This window comes from Marmota flaviventris, chromosome 1, assembly GCF_047511675.1.
Source record: "Marmota flaviventris isolate mMarFla1 chromosome 1, mMarFla1.hap1, whole genome shotgun sequence".
Classification (NCBI taxonomy): domain Eukaryota; kingdom Metazoa; phylum Chordata; class Mammalia; order Rodentia; family Sciuridae; genus Marmota; species Marmota flaviventris.
This window is the reverse complement of record NC_092498.1, coordinates 84,765,560-84,780,558: the sequence shown is the minus strand read 5'-3', so window position 1 is coordinate 84,780,558 and position 14,999 is coordinate 84,765,560. Positions and strand designations below refer to the sequence as shown.

At 40.8% G+C, this 14,999-nt stretch overlaps 1 long non-coding RNA gene across 2 annotated transcripts in view; it reads left to right on the top strand.

Annotated features, from left to right (window-relative positions):
* Positions 1-9,718, top strand: part of LOC139704720 (uncharacterized) — a 28,436-nt gene extending 18,718 nt beyond the window's left edge. The window contains exons 1-3 of one of the 2 annotated variants that reach the window (XR_011706666.1): positions 7,311-7,374; positions 8,283-8,361; positions 8,847-9,718. This is a non-coding gene — a long non-coding RNA (uncharacterized lncRNA). Of the gene's footprint in view, positions 1-7,310; positions 7,375-8,282; positions 8,362-8,846 lie in introns of those variants that run through there. The other variant, XR_011706665.1, reaches the window with a different exon arrangement.
* The last annotated feature ends 5,281 nt before the right edge of the window (positions 9,719-14,999 follow it).

Genomic DNA, 14,999 nt, shown 5'->3' with positions numbered 1-14,999 from the left:
TGTAGAGTCCCAAGCAATGGTCTGTAAGGTTTAGATTGCCAGAACAAAATACAAAACACCCCATTCAATCTGAATTTCAGATAAACTACAAATACTTCCACATCACAGGAAGAAGGGTGATGAGCTAGTTTCTTTACCTGAAAAATATTAAGGCCCCAACACTTGAAGTCCTAAATATTAGGCAGCATAAACATACTAGGGGGGGAAAAAAAAGCTTTTTGTTTCTATGAGTTGTTTTGAAATAAATGGACCTATTTAGAATGGGTGATTTTTTAAAAATATTTCTCCTTTTGTTGACAGGTCTTGCAGGTGTTTCATAGGTTAAACAGTAAAAATGGAACCATTTATGGGTACTAGATAAGGGAACAGTCTCCGTCTCCTTGGACTTCTAGGTCTAGGGTGATGTGGCTCACAAGATCTCCTGGAAGGTACAGGGGTAGAGGTAGAGTTGAGTTGTCCAGAAACTGATTTGTCTCCATAAATCTGTTACTAAAAACAAAATGCAAAATTTGCAAGTGATTTACTCCCCTCCCCATTGTTGAGTGCCACATTGTATGATATGCTTCTGTGGCCAGGGAGAGCATGAGGAAATGATGCTCACAGGTCATCTTCAAACCATGGCGGCTCAAAGGTTCTCTTGCTCCCAAAGTTCCAAAAGTGAAAAGATAATTGATTTGCTTCTTTACCTCCTCTTATTTTGTATAGTCCCTCTTTTGGTGGAAGCAGAGATGATATGGGCCATGCAGGATTTCATCAACCCTAAGAGGCCATTGGTTTTAAGACACAGCATTGTTTTTAGGTACCAAGCAGGGTTAAAAAAAAAAAGCATTGCCATGGAAACATCCCAAATTCAGAGACATTGGAGACATGAAGATGTATAAAAATGAGTGTTTAGAATCCAAGAAATGTAGATAATATTCTCTCCAGCTTGGCCTAAGGCTTTGCATACTCTAAGTGGCCCATAAATATTTGTTGACTGAATGAATAAAGAAGAAAATCAAAAATACCTATTTTTTTTAATGACTAAAGGTGATTTCTGAGAATAGTGAGCCAGGGCTCTTCTTGATATTGCAATTAATCACTGAGAAAAACAGCATCAGCTGATCTCCGATTGCTAAAAACAAAACACAAACAACAAACAAAATGAGATAGCAGAACTGTACCCTGCCAGCCCATCCTAGAGGAGTTAGGAATAGTGAGATTTTACACCATAGTTCCAGCCCAATAGGCACTTACCTCTGAACAATCAAAGAAGGGATTGTTGGTGTGCAAGAAACACACTAAGGTGTGAAGAATGTACAAATGTGCATGTGTAGGTTAAGGAAGGCAGGTAGATAGAAATATGAGAGTAAACAATTCTTTTTAGAAAAGCTTGCTGGGTTTAACACATGCATCATTCATACATCAGAAAACAGCACACACTGGTGACTCTGTACCCACAGATCTCAGAATCACAGTTTGTAACTTGTGTGTCTCCTCTCAGTGATAAATATGGGCAATATTAATGTCATCTTCTAGCCCCCAAATATATAGCTGACTCTGTTCAACAAAGCTGGTCACATTGTGGCACATAAATCATCTACAGATCAGAAGTCCATAATCTTCAGAGCATTTGCAAAATCTAGGGGCACAGAGTGACAGATCTGGAATATTGATATTCCTACATAGCCCGTTCTGCTGGAGGTTTTTTAGGTCTGACACTGACCTCCTTGTAGGTTGGCTTAGTTCCTCTTTTTAGAGGGCAATGAGAGAACCAAGGAGACTTTTCAATTAAGAGTAGAAATATAGACTTGGAATAGTGAAATGTGTTTTTAACTCTTAACTCATATTTGATAATGGTTGTGTTAGACCCTCCTAAAACCAGTTTGGTTCTCAGAATATGACTAGAATCTTTCTATTCTCATCCAGTTGTGTCAACTGAATGCAACTTGAGAACTTGATCACTATTAGACTCTAACTGGAACATCTGTATTTGATTCCAGCAGTCACCTTCCTAGGGCCAGGCATAGGTATCTGAGTCTAGTACCCACTCAGATAATGTTTATTAAGTAGATTAATGATGAAGAAATGAAACTGAGAAGCATGTGTCTATTGGTATGATGGCATAGCAACTAGAAGCTTTTGGAGTTATCTAAATTTTGTTTTACAAAATACAATCTGAAGAGTGTATATAAATACAGCAATCCCCCCTTATTCATAGGGGATACATTTCAAGACCACAGTGGATGCCTAAAGCCACTAATCATACCAAACCCTAGATCCAATATGTTTTTCAAATGTGCACTGTATCAATGCCACATAGAAGTAGAATTTGTCTGTCCTTCTGTGTTCTGTGCTTTGGTGCCTCCTTTGCATCACTACTCTTGAACTTTAGGGCTATTCTTAAATAAAATAAGTGTTACTGGGACACAAGAACAGCTGTGCCCTTACAATCAATCTGATAACCAAAAGGGTCTCCATGTGACTAATGGATGGGTGGCATAGACAGCAGGGATATGCTGGATAAACAGCTGATTCACATCACATGCAGGATGGAGTGGGATGGTGCAAGATTTCCTCATGCTACTAGAAAGGTGTGCAATTTAAAACTTATAAGTTGTTTGTTTCTGGAATTTTCCACTTAATATTTTCAGTGTGTAGCTGACCATCAGATAACTGAATCCACAGATGGTGGTGGACTGGGGTTACAGTATTATATAAGGAAAGGAAATTTGTGTTAAAAAATCATTGAGCAGAGGTAAACTTAGCAAGGGTTTTCACACTTTATTATTTGAATTTTCCCTGAAAGGGTTTTTTAATATTCTGTTTTTTTCACATTTTAAAAAATTGGTGCACATGTACCTTGTCACACTTTTAGGCTGATGTTTATATTCTTTATCACAAGTTTCAAAAGTTAGAAAGGACATGATTTCTGGCATTGGTACTGACAGTAAACAATTAAAAAGTCACATAACTCGTATTCATTAAAAAGTCACACAACTTTTTAAAAAGTAGACATAGAATGTAAGTATCCCAACAATTTGATTCTTGCTATTTTTTTAAGAAAGTAGCAAAAAAGCTACTGAAATTTTATGCTATTTCTTTATTTCATTAGATGCATTATTTATATTCTACTTCTGTTATATAATTTTCTTCCTATGGGATATATTTTATGCCTAAGAAATTTTATTTTTTATTTTTATTTTTTTTGCCCAAGAAATTTTATTGAACACTTTGTTTTACTTCTGTGCAGTAAAAATATGTACATAATCTGAAATTGATATTTGTTTTCATCATTTCTCTAAGGTTCTGTATTAGAAAATTCTACCATTGATTTTTAATAATAGATATTTACTTTTTAAATAACTTTGATATGTGAAGATTATAATTTGAATAAGGCTTGGACAAGTCCTTAGATAAGAGTTCTTGATCTCCTGTTTCCTTTTTTTGTGAGAAACCAAAAATTGTTCCTGCAAAAGGCATCATAGTGTGGATTAACTGCATTTTACCTCCTCCTATTGTTTTTAGAAGTTCCTTAAAAGAACCAGCACCCTTAGCTTGAGTACTCCTTAATCTAGGGAGGGGAGGCTGGCCCTTTCTTTGTGTCTTGATCCTGTCTTGATCCATGAAGGAGGCAGGTTCCTATCTTGCCCACTAGAGAGAGCATACCTAAGCACTATGTGGGGATTATGAATGACAGCAAAGACTTCAACCAGGGAGGTAAGAAAGCTTGAGTTGGTGTAATGAAAATAATATTATGTTAAATCTATCAATTAAGTCCCTCTAGCAACCATTATTTAGTGCTCTTAATTTATGCCAGGAACTCTGTTAGGCATATGGAATACAAAGAGTTAAGTATCCTTAGGGAACTCACAGTTTAGAAAAGATACCATGTTACCTAGTAATAGTGACTCTGTATGATAAGAATGAATCACTTAGCACAAAGGAAGTAGGGAGGGAAAACCAAGCTACTTAGGGGAATAAGAGAAAACTTTTCATTTATTTAACATTATCGGTGACTGCCTATGATGTCCCAGGACCTGTTTCAATGCACTGTAGATTCAGCATTGAAAGATGCTGAGATGTTTTTGTATATTTATTTCTCTCATGAAGCTTACATGTTAGAGGATAGAGGTAGACACAATAAGACAAGATGCTTGACTTGCATTCTCTTCTCGATATTTCAGCTTGAGAAAAGAGGAAGTTCAAAGACAACAGTGTTCAGGATAGTGTGACAAGGTTGGAAGACTAAGGACTTGGGGTCTGGTGAAGCTCAGTAACCAGGCAGAATTTTGCACTGCAAGATAACAGCACCCAGTTCAAACTGGCTTAAGCAAAAAGGAAACATGGGGCTTAGGGAACTTAGCAATCTGGAGTGTAGCTGGTTCTAGACACAGCTCGAACTAAGAGCTCATGCAGTATCAAGAAGACCTATGTGTCTCTACCTCTTGGCTTTGAACTTGTCTTCATTCTAGGGTTCCATTCGACAAGATAACTGCCAAGAACTCCTGCCTCTTGTCCTTTTCTATTGGACCTCTGGTGAAAAAGGAGAGAATTTTACTCTTCTCTCAAGAGCAAATGTCTTTCTACATCTCAGACTCATGGGATCACCTGCCTGGCTCTGTTAGAGTCTGTAAACAAGTCTGGATGGCGCCTGGCAAAATGCCAGAGGGAGTGGTTTGTGAAGTAACGCCAGCGAGCCATTAAGTGTGGAGATTTCTTATTGGTTGACTGATGTATCTAGTTTATGCTAATTAAGATAAGCTGTGTGGAATGTATAAATATCGCTCCGGTCCTACAATAAACGGCTCCTACTCCTGCTGTATCAATCTACACAAGTTGTTCGTCACCCCCCGGTGGTTATTTTGCCCAGCCAGCTGGGCTGCAGCATGGCTCCTAACTGGAACAGGATGCTCTAATTGGCCAATCCTGAGTCACATGCCGTGCCCTGGAGCCCAGAAGTCTCTCTGCCTAAGAAAAAAATCATTGATGTCCCCAGGGAAGAGCAAATGCACATGAATAGCCAACAAACAGTCCCCAGTACATCGATTTCACCCTGCCATTCACTGGGCAGTCAGGATGGGCAGCAGATAGAATAGGACATGAGCACAGTCAAGAGTCAAAGGCAGGTGAGTGCCACCCGAGGAATGCACAACTCAAGGCTGCTAGGAAAAGACACAGGGACCCTAGGTTCAAGTGGCACAGGGTTTGCCAACAAGAGGAGAGAGAGCATGCATGACATCTCCTTGGGCAATGCTTTGGACCCCGATGGCCAGCAGATCTGTTCTGGATCAGATGTGGCTGCACACACCCCACTTGGTGGGCCTAGAAGGAGTCCTCTCTCACCCTCTGTGCAAGTCTGAGTTACAGAAGTGGGGGTGGCCTGTCGGAAGGCCATTGATACATGCATCTAAGCAGAACAAAGGCACACTCAGAGAATCTAAAACAAGGTTTTTCTTCCCAGGAAAGATGACAAGCCTAGCACAGGCTGTGCATGCCTTTTGGTAAGGAAGTGTTCCTGGCCCAAGGCATATTCTGGCCAAGTGGGGGCAGAAAGATGGCCCACACTTGCTCAAATGAGACTGCTTTTCCCAGCACCAGGTTACACTGTGCAGAAATGAAGTGAGAAAATTAACAGAAGCAGGATCATAGAAGGCCATCTGTGGCAGAATAAGAGTGAGGACTTTGGGCACCAGTCTGTGGGGAAATGGGGCAGCCCAGGAGGAGGCTAGTTAGATCTGGGACTCTTGAGCCAGCACACCCGGGGTCAATCTCAGCTCTGCTATTTAGAGCTGTGTAACTTTATCAATTAACTTAAAAAACAAATAATTTAGCCTCTTTGTGTTCCAGCTTTCATATCTATGAAATGAAAGTGATGATAACATGTCCTAGTGAATACTGCCTGGTCCCTTGTAACAATGTTGCTACTTTATTGGAGGGAATTTAAGGACCAGCTGCATACCTTCTAACTAGCTGGTGGCAGTTGGATGAACTAGGCTAGCATTTGAAGTTTTTGAGTCTCACTTTCTTCCTCTATGAGATTCAGTCAGATGTAGGGTACAATCTCCTCACTCTGATGTTCTTTATTTGTCAATACAATGTAACAACAGGCTTGCAATTGAACTTTCACATGGACCTCAGTCGGAAGGCAGGAAACTGACAATCCAAGTGGAACCAAAGCTCTTTAAGCAGAAGATCTCACCTCATTGTCCACTGTAATTCATGAAATACCACCTTCCCATGCTAGGAGCAAATGCCCATTTTTTTTTTTTTTCAAACAGATGCGCACAAAGCTGTCAGATGGCTATGAATTTATGCAAACCAGGTCCTTCCTCATCCCCTACCTGCAACTATTTTGAGCATTTCAAGCCAAATGAATTCTCCACGTCAGCAAAATTTTACACATGTTATGCAAAAGCACACCACGGAAACACAGAGAAAAAGACATAAATAATGCAAATTGAGCATCCATCTTAGCCCTGGCCAGATGAAGCGGGAGCGGGGGCTACAATTAGCCAGTCTGGGCCTGACAATGGTTATTGTGGCAACATAATCTATGGGAGGTGTCTGGTTAGACTGCACACTTGCAAAGCAGAAATATATGCTTGATAAAAGGGAAGGACAAAGAAAAATTATGAGGGGCGGAGAAACAAGGTAGGAGGAGAGAGAGAAACAGAAACTCAAAGACAAGTCAGAGGATGTGCTCACAGAAGACCAGCCTTAGCTTTAAGCAAGGGCAAAAAATGGCAGTATTGCCCTTGAAATCCTGGCCATGGGGTCTTGATCAAGCTGTTTATTCTGTCTGAGCCTCAATGACAAAGAACTGTGAATTATATGTGGAAAATTGTCCGGATGCATCCCTTAGCAGATGGGAAGACTGCGGTGGTAAATGAAATTAACATGCTGCCTCGTGGAAAGTATTCCTGTGCTTTCCCTCTGTGGTGCATTCAGAGTACCATGCCAGGATCATCGTGAACAAAATGGTCATTTAAAACAAACACCCCCTTTCTCTGCAGAACTATTACACTAATTCCCTTTTCCAAGAAATTGCCAACTGGTTTGAATTCTTGGAGATTTGGGTTGGAGTAGTGAAAGAAGAAAGGAAACTTCTTCCCTCACTCACAGTCCACCCTGGCCACTCCGAATTACATCATCCCCTCGAGAGGGTTCTGCACGGGGAGCAAATGAGAAATTCAACTGTCCTTGGAATGAAGCCTGATCACTTCTTCAGGGGACGGTGCTGGCCAAAATTAGTAGTTTCTGCTGAAATTACAATGAAACTTTGATCCCTTGGAGGGTTCCAATGGAGAGACAGACGTTGGGCCCCAGGAACACCAAGTAGTCAGTGCAGCAACAATCTGAAGACAGTGACCCTCACCAGCAGTGTGATGGGAGGTGAGAACCATGGGGGACCACTTTTCTCTGAGAAGCAGCTCTCTGGTGAGCTGACTGGGGTTTCCATAAAGTCTGAATTTTTGGAAACCATCTCACTGGCCTTGTATCTTGGGGGACTCATAACCAACATCATGATAGTCATTATAATATACAAACTAATGGTAATAGAATGGGTTGCAATCATAAATACATGCATAATGAAAGCTAATACATAATGCTTACTGTGTACCCAACATGGTGTACTTTTATACATTTCACATTCAATTCTAGCAAGACTTTGAGGCACGTACTACTACCAGCTTTGTTCAAATAATGATGAAACTGGTTCAGAGAAGGGAAGCATCTCCAAGGTATTGGGGTAGACTGACCACCAAAGTGACCATAATTCTTCATTCTTCCCAGTTTCCACACTCTGCAATATGATTCTGCAACTTTTGAAGGTCTGAGGGCTTACTGTTGACTAATAGAATGAGGCCTTGCTGATAGTGTCCCAGTTCTATGCCTGGGTCTCAAGAGAGCACCTACACTTCTGCTCTTTCTCTTGGACCCCTACCAGGCTGCTAGAGGATGAGAGGCCACATGGAGCAGGCATGAACTGTCCCAGTGGAGGTCATATTAGATCAACCTGCTCCTGCAGGCACATGAGAGAGTCCAGACAATCTCATCTGATTGGCAGAAGTTCCAAACTAATGTGCTGACCAGTGAGCCATGATAGATATTTACCATTTCAAGCTACCAAGTTTTGGGATGGTTGTTACATAGCAGTGAATACCTGAAACAATAACCTAGGTTAGGTTTCCTTACTCCAAGGCTCTTTGCCTTTTAACCTCCAGTTGCTCACAGCACAATCCCACTTGTGCATCTTGGTCGCCAGCACCATATGCTTGATTCTACCTTTCTCTTTTCAGTTACAGGTTCTGGGAACAGACATTTGTGGTTGCCCCCATTCTTGTGACCCATCTTGGCTCCTTGTGATTGACTTCAGCAGTAAGTAGTGGCCGTAGGATGGGAAGCAGTATGACTGCAGGGTGGGGTGAGAGGAAGGAGACTTCTGGGAAGTGCCAGGAGCATGACTAAGTGTGGTCATTCAAAAATCCAGGGAAGCAACAGATGTTCTTGTGATGCGTGGTCTCTGGGGCCTTCTCCCTCTGTTGGTCCCAGCTTTTCCTCCTCATTCTCCTGGGCCCAGGAGGGATGGAGTGTGTGCCTTTATTTAGGGATACCTCTCAAAATATTGAGCAACTGGCTCAGACGCAGACCAGTCAAAACCAATGGCTGCTGTAGCACTGGGGCAGAGGTTTGGAGGCCCCAGTTTTTGGATCATGGGGAAGTTGGGGCATAGTTGATAGGGAAGAAGACTCTTGAGAAGGGCTTGGGTCAAAAAGATTTCCCTTGGGTGCAATCACTTGGGGGCAGTCAGGACAGCGAGTGTTGGCTGATGAGTTTTGACTTATTTTCTAAACTTTTAACAGCTTGTTAAGCCCCATTGGGGTATGCCAGACAGGACTCAGTGAAAAAATGTATCATGTTCTGCATGTTTCTGCCCGGCAGACCAAGTAGCCTAGAGCCCGGAGACACGGTGTGCAGTGGTGAGTACCCAGCACCCAGTACAGTCTGCCACACACCAGCTGTCTCAGTGAAGTTGGACAATTTGAACACAATAATTTAAACCTTGAGACTCTTTTGTGTTTTCTAGTCCAGATTCTGAATGATGAGGAATCTGGTCCCAGCCATTTTTCCCTTGAAACAATTACTTCTTTACAGCAGAGTTATGAAGAACTAAGGTGACTTCTGACGATCAGATCTGCCCTCTTCTACCCTGAGATGTATCAAGAATAAATTGTTGCACTGAGGAGAGCAGATGGTGGAGGGGGCTGCAGGGAGAGAGCAGCCCCCTGGGTCTCATAGGCCTTGGAGCATACTCTGCCCCTCAACTGCTAGCCTCCATCATCATTAGCAATTCAACAGTTCTTATTGGACTGAGAAAAGGGCACACCTCATGCCGCTTACAAACCTTGGCCTGGGAACTCCTAAATATACCTGGAGTCCCAGGACTTGGTACTGTGGGGTCCTGGAAGGCACCATTGTGTCCATTTTCCCCAAACACCAAGCAGCCTCTGACCCACAGAAGGGACTCCAGGACCATCTGCTGAGAGCACAGGTGAAGAATGAATGAATGAATGGTAACCTCCTTCCCAAGTAGTTGTTTTGAAAAGAACTTGGAATGAACTTTGGAGTCATAGTAATTTGAGTTCAAATCCTGGTTTTGTCATTTAATAGCTTTCGGTTTCTCATGTACAAATATAATAAAACCAACGGCAAAGACTCGCACTTGTGTGAAGTGCTCAGCATAACACTCATAAATGCTTAATAAATTGTAATTGCTCCTCTTCTGCTATGTGTGTTTTATTTTTCTTCATTTTGTATTTTTGATTTTAACATTATTTAACTCACTATTCAGAAATAGTCCTTGCATGTGTTTGGACACTGTTGTGTGAGCTTCTTCACCTAAATCATATCCTGATAAATCTTCGTATACATTGTCTCTTGGAACACAAAGTCTTTTGTAGCTTTATTTATTTTTTCTTCACCATTTAATTTGCACACACTGAAGAAAAAGAACCAATTGAACAAGCCCAGAAAGGAATGTCATATCTAAATAGAGTGGTACTTTTCTTCTCCCTCATGTTTATTGCACACTTACAGTGTGTGAGGCCTAGCACAGGCATAACTCCCCAATTCCAGTGAGTGACTCCAATTGGTTTAAACCAACCCTGGTAATCCTATGCCCTTTGGGTGGTGATTGGTTCAGATAAACCAGATCATAGCTCATCAGTGCAGGGCATTCCCCCTAGCCAATCACAATGAGATCACTGGCTCTCCCTCTCTTTCCCCTGCTAGCCCCTAATGAGGAATCTGATAGCCTTGATTGCTACCTGCAGCCTTGAGGGAAACTGGGGAATCCATCTGAGGATGAAGCAGGATGGAGAGAAAGCCATTGCCAGCATGGAACCACTGGAATAAGCAAATCAGGAGCCTGCTCTGCTGTGGTCTGATACCAGCCACTAACCTCCCTCTACTACTAAACTGTTGTAACTTGGATTTTCTGTTCCTTGAACTCCAAAGCATTCTACGTCATCTGGCAACATTCAGATCCAGTTCTTTCTAACCCTAGTGCAAAACAGCTGCCACACTGCCTTCTGCTTCCCTAATGATGGGCTTGAAACTCTCACCTTTGTTAGCAGCTCACAGCCTCACTGCGTCTCAGCCAGCTGGCAACATTTCTGGGCAGTTCATTCTCTGGCTGAAGGTCAAGTTTCCAGGAGGTAGATGGTGAACATTTAAGGACACTTTTCAAATTAGTGACTGGTGGCCATTAGAATAAGCTTATATTTTTCTAGAGACAGTAGTCCTCCTTTACCTTGGGGGATAGTCCAAGATCCTGATGGATGCCTGATACTGTGGATAGTACCAAATCCTGAAATACGTACCTATGATGAAACTTAATTTATAAATTAGACATAGTACAAGATTAACAACTAATAATAAAAATAGAAAAATTATAACATTTTAATAATAGTTATCTATATGAATGAGGTCTTTCTCAAAATATTTGTATATTTTGAGACTTATGCATATGTATATGATTTTTTACTTTCCTTACTAAATACTTTTACTTTAAGTAAAAATAAGAAAATACTTTAAGTATTTCCTTATTAAATATCTTTTACTTAAAATGAATATAGCTTTTCACTTAAAGAGAGCAAGTTACAGTTTCTCTTTAGCATTATGTATTCTTGTGCTTTGGGGATGTTATTAAGTAACATTAATTAAATAACATTAAGTAATTAAGGATTACTCTAGCACAGGAACGTGGACACTGCAATGGTGGATTTGATAACTGAGATGCCTACTAAGTGACTAACAGGTGAGTAGTGTATACAGTGTGGATACACTGAACAAAGGCATGATTATTCTGGGCAAGACCAATCAGGACAGTAAGAGATTTCATCATACTACTAAAAACGGTGTGCAATTTAAAACTTTTGAATTATTTCTGGAATTTTCCATTTAATATTTTTGGGCTGCAGTTGACCGTGGACAACTGAAATCATATAGCATGAATCTGCATGTAAGGAGAGACTGTTATATAAAACCTCACCCTGTAATGACTCTGACCAAGAAGGGCTTTGAAAAGAGCAGACTTCAATGGGGACCAGAGAAATAAACAGACATCTCTGATGACTGCTTATCAAATCTTGATGTACTGAACATGTAAAAATGTTAAACTCCTCTGACTGCAATTTAATTTGTACAAGTGCTTAGAAAGAACACTGAATTTATCAGAGCTTGAAGTTTAAAATATTAAAAAATAAATCACTGCTAGTAAAATTGTAGCACTATCAGGAGATCCATTTGAAAAGACAGTTAGCAAAGTAAATTTGAGGCATATTCATCAAGCCTTGAAACCATGGAGAAGGCCCCGTTCATATGGGCTTCCTTTTAGCCAGCCCAAGAGAATCCTGCAATTTAAGTCAGTTAATAGTTGAATACTGATAATTAGGAGTCAGATCCTTGGGAATTTTAATAAAAATGCTTAAAGAGATCAAAGAATGCCAGCCAAGCAGCTCAGACTAAGGGGATGACTTTGTCTCTTCTTTGGCTGGACTCTGCCTTTCTAGGTGCTCTGTGGTGGGAGTGACCTTGGTCTCTACGTGCAGACTGAGTCATGCCTCAAAAAGCTTCTGATTCCAGACATCCAGCCATATTCCCAGACCACCCGGGAGTTCGAGTGACTGGCAGTTGAGACCTTCTGTACCGAGTCTCGAGTCTCGAGTCTCCTCAACTGCATGTAATTAAGCTTCTAACTTTCCCAAATGAACCAGTTTGCTCCTCACACAGGTTTGGGCACCCTAAATTCTGAATAGTCAGTTTCTTTGTCCAAGCCTCCAAACCCAAAGAAGTCTAAGTTGCTTGGACCCATGGCTGATCTATCCCATGCTGTGTAGTGTCACACCCTGGGTCAGTCTCTACAGTCCTGTATCTTTCTCTGGGCATCCTTCCTCCCACCCATCCTTTATTATATGAGAAGATGTGAACTTGATCAATTTGTGGGCTCAGCATTTTTTTTTATGAGGCAGTATGGCATGGAAGTTTAGAAAACAGTACTTCTTACACTATCTGTGGTGAATATCCCATGCTTAATGTTTTCAGTCTATCACAGAATGAAATGTGAGTTCCAACAGTACCTCATACCTCATGGTACAATGCCAAGTCAACAGCCCTGAACTCATCAATACCCTACTGAATGAGAGATGCTCACTGGTCATGCTTTTGGATGCCATGAAAATGTCAAAGTACCAAAAATTCTAAAGGCCTACTTTCAATTCCTATACAAATTTTGTCACAGACCGGTAATAAATAGTTCATATCTGCAGGTCACACTTTAAGTACCATTTCTTTGGCTCTGGGTTTCTCAAAGTGTGGTCCCTGGACCAGCTGCATCATCTGGGAACTAGATAAAAATGCAAATTCTTAGGCCTCAACTGGAATCCAAGGAATCAGAAAGTTGGGGGATAGAGCCCTGCAATCTAAACTTTCACTGACCTTCCTGGTGATTGTGAGGATGCATGCCAGGTTGGAGAACTACCGCTCAAACAGCTGGGCAGGGGGAAGAGCTGACAGCAACAAGGATGTGAGATTTCTTCTATTAGAGCCTTAAGTACCAGTCAAAGGAAATGGTCATGTCTGTCTTAGGGACCTATTGAACTCTTTTATTTTATTTTTTTAATTTTTGAACTGAAGTCAATGAATAGGGCATTCCACAAAAATTGACTTAAGTCCTCATCTTGACCAAGCCCACAATTGGGTTTTCAAAGTTAAACTTTAACATATTTGAAAGGAACAGACCACTTTTTAGCTTCTCCCCCACCTCACTGCAATCTCTTATACTACCTGTCAGATCTTCTTTAGCATCATACACAGAGATGCTCAGAAAGAGGGAATGCCCAAGGTGACCTGCGTTCAAATCCTGCCTCTCTCTCTTTAGCCCCTGTAATATGGGAATAATAATGCATTCTACCCAACAGGCAAATTTTTTAGGATTGAATATAATAATGCACAAGAAGCACTTATTGCCCTTTAATAATATTAAATAATATTGGCTATTATTATCAGTTACTCTTCATCAAGCATGGAGTTTTTCCTAGTTGGCCCAACAATGCCTTGGTGTTATATTTGAGTTTACATCCAAAGCCAGAGAAAGTGATGTCTGAAGATAAACTTCTCTGCGATACTCAGATCACATCATGCCTTATGAGTTAATTTTGAAGGAAACAATGGCTTTCCCATCCAAAATATATCATCCCCAGAAATATTCCAGTTGATGGCCATAAATCCAAAAAGAAATAGTAATAAACATTATATTGGGCTCTGCAAAAAGGCTCTGCAAACTAAAGATGCCCAAACTCATGCTGGCCAAGTCTCCCTTATTTGGAAGTAGCCCACATGAAATTCTAGAACCCAGTACAGGTCACCCGCATTTGGTCCACTTGCTTTCCCGTTTTCTGTTTTCTTGCTTACTTATGTCAAGCCTTCTTAATATTTAAGAGCTTTTCAGGAAATTCAGTTTTAAAAAGACAGCAAAGCAGCTTTGAATTGGCAAAAAAACTTCGCATTTCAGAGGGTGATGCTAATCCAAAGAAACATACTATTATCTTTGTTATTTCCAATTTTTCCTGGAAGCATTTTGCTGCGGAGACCAGTGCCAACTATTAAGTAGAGGAGACTTGTTTGGGTTGCCAGAATTAGCTGAAATTAAGATCCTTTGACATCTTCTTACAGAAAAAAGTCAGTTTCAGTACAAACAATTCAGAATTTAATAGATTGTGACAGGTTATAAAATTCTGTGCATTTGAAAGAAAAGCTTCGCTGGTGGAATAATGTGTTTCTAATTTACACATAATAGGCCCATGAAGCTGTGACTAGAACGACATTATAGTAATGAGGAAATTCCAGTTATAGACACCTTATGTAGAGATCCTAATGATTATGATTAGGGCAGTTATTTTCCCAAGTACCTTATGTAGCTAAAGCCAAAGTAAAGGTGTCCAGGACAAAGAAAGGAGACTCAAGAGCAACAGGCTTCAGAATGGAGGGTAAGGAAGGCATTTTTGAGATAGTTGCTCAACCCTAATGTGGAGGATTTTATTAAACTGAATAAATGCTGTGTTTACTGAATACTTACCAAGGACCAACACTGATGCTTTGCCAAGAATGAAGAAGAATCATCAATGACATGAGCAAGAGAATGGCAATATTTTTGTGAGTGAAACCCTTTTCCAATAGAAAAGGAGAAAGATTCTACTTGATCCTTTGTCCCCACTGTCATCCCACCAAGCCACCCTTATCCATTCCAGCCATGGTTAACACAATGCAAAATGGCTCCAATGAAGCTTTTGTCATTTAAAAAAGTATGCACCTATTACATTATCTAAAATACATACTAGGGCTGGGGCTATGGCCCAGTGGTAGAGCGCTTGCCTAGCATGCATGAGGCACTGAGTTCGATCCTCAGCACCACATAAACAAAATAAAGGTAATTTTAAAAATTGCAAAGATGGCAA